The sequence below is a fragment of the Vulpes lagopus genome, chromosome 6 (assembly GCF_018345385.1).
Source record: "Vulpes lagopus strain Blue_001 chromosome 6, ASM1834538v1, whole genome shotgun sequence".
Taxonomy (NCBI): Eukaryota; Metazoa; Chordata; class Mammalia; order Carnivora; family Canidae; genus Vulpes; species Vulpes lagopus.
The window spans coordinates 120,744,095-120,745,555 of record NC_054829.1 but is presented as its reverse complement, the minus strand read 5'-3'; the positions used below and the strand labels follow the sequence as shown (position 1 = coordinate 120,745,555).

General features: G+C 39.4%; 1 non-coding gene across 1 annotated transcript; it reads left to right on the top strand.

The window, feature by feature from the left end:
- The first annotated feature begins 290 nt into the window (after nucleotides 1-290).
- Nucleotides 291-397, top strand: LOC121493956. The gene has a single exon (XR_005988606.1). It is a non-coding gene; the product is annotated as a U6 spliceosomal RNA (small nuclear RNA).
- The last annotated feature ends 1,064 nt before the right edge of the window (nucleotides 398-1,461 follow it).

The window sequence follows — 1,461 nt, the reverse complement described above, 5'->3', positions numbered from 1 at the left end:
TTGAGGCTATAATTAAGTGGCTGAGTAGGGGATGATGATGCTCCAAATCTTGCCAAGAGTGGAAAAATGATAGCCTTAGAAGAAGATCTAACAGTATTTTCATAGGTTCTGTTGTGAGTAGGCATTCCTGATTTAATTTTTCCATAAGATCTTAGGTTCCTATCCTACAAATTCTACAACCAGTGTGGTTTGAGAAGGAGTACTTTAGTTAAGGGATTTAACTGGTATGTAGTAGCTGCTCAATGAAATGTTATTGAAAGGAATCAAATGGATTTAAAAGTAATCATCCTGTGCTCGCTTCAGCAGCACATATACTAAAATTGGAACGATACAGAGAAGATTAGCATGGCCCTTGTGCAAGGATGACATGCAAATTCGTGAAGTGTTCCATATTTTTACCAGCTCTGCAAGAAATTTTAAGGGGGGGGGGACTCTTTTTTTTATAAATTTATTTTTATTGGTGTTCAACTTGCCAACATATAGAATAACACCCAGTGCTCATCCTGTCAAGTGCCCATCTCAGTGCCCGTCACCCAGTCATCCCCACCCCCCACCCACCTCCCCTTCCACCACCCCTAGTTCGTTTCCCAGAGTTAGGAGTCTTTCATGTTCTGTCTCTATTTCTGATATTTCCCACTCATTTTTTCTCCTTTCCCCTTTATTCTAAGGGGGGGGACTCTTAAAATTCCTCTTTAAGAGGAAGTCTAATGGAACAATCCACAAAAACAGGGACTGAATAGGTATCATGATGACACTAAACTCATACCTTTCAATAGTAACTCTGAACGTGAATGGGCTTAATGACCCCATCAAAAGGTGCAGGGTTTCAGACTGGATAAAAAAGCAGGACCCATCTATTTGCTGTCTACAAGAGACTCATTTTAGACCTAAGGACACCTACAGCCTGAAAATAAAAGGTTGGAGAACCATGTACCATTCAAATGGTCCTCAAAAGAAAGCAGGGGTAGCCATCCTTATATCAGATAAACTAAAGTTTATCTCGAAGACTGTAGTGAGAGATGAAGAGGGACACTATATCATACTTAAAGGATCTATCCAAGAAGAGGACTTAACAATCAATATATATGCCCCGAATGTGGGAGCTGCCAAATATATCAATTAATAACCAAAGTTAAGACATACTTAGATAATAATACACGTATACTTGGTGACTTCAATGTAGCGCTTTCTATACTTGGTAGGTTTTCTAAGCACAACATCCCCAAAGAAACAAGAGCTTGAAATGATACACTGGACCAGATGGATTTCACAGATATCTACAGAACTTTACATCCATACACTACTGAATACACATTCTTCTCAAGTGCACATGGAACTTTCTCCAGAATAGACCACCTACTGGGTCACAAATCAGCTCTTAACCAGTACTAAAAGATTGGGATCATCCCCTGCATATTCTCAGACCGTAATGCTTTGAAATTAGAACTAAATCACAAGAAG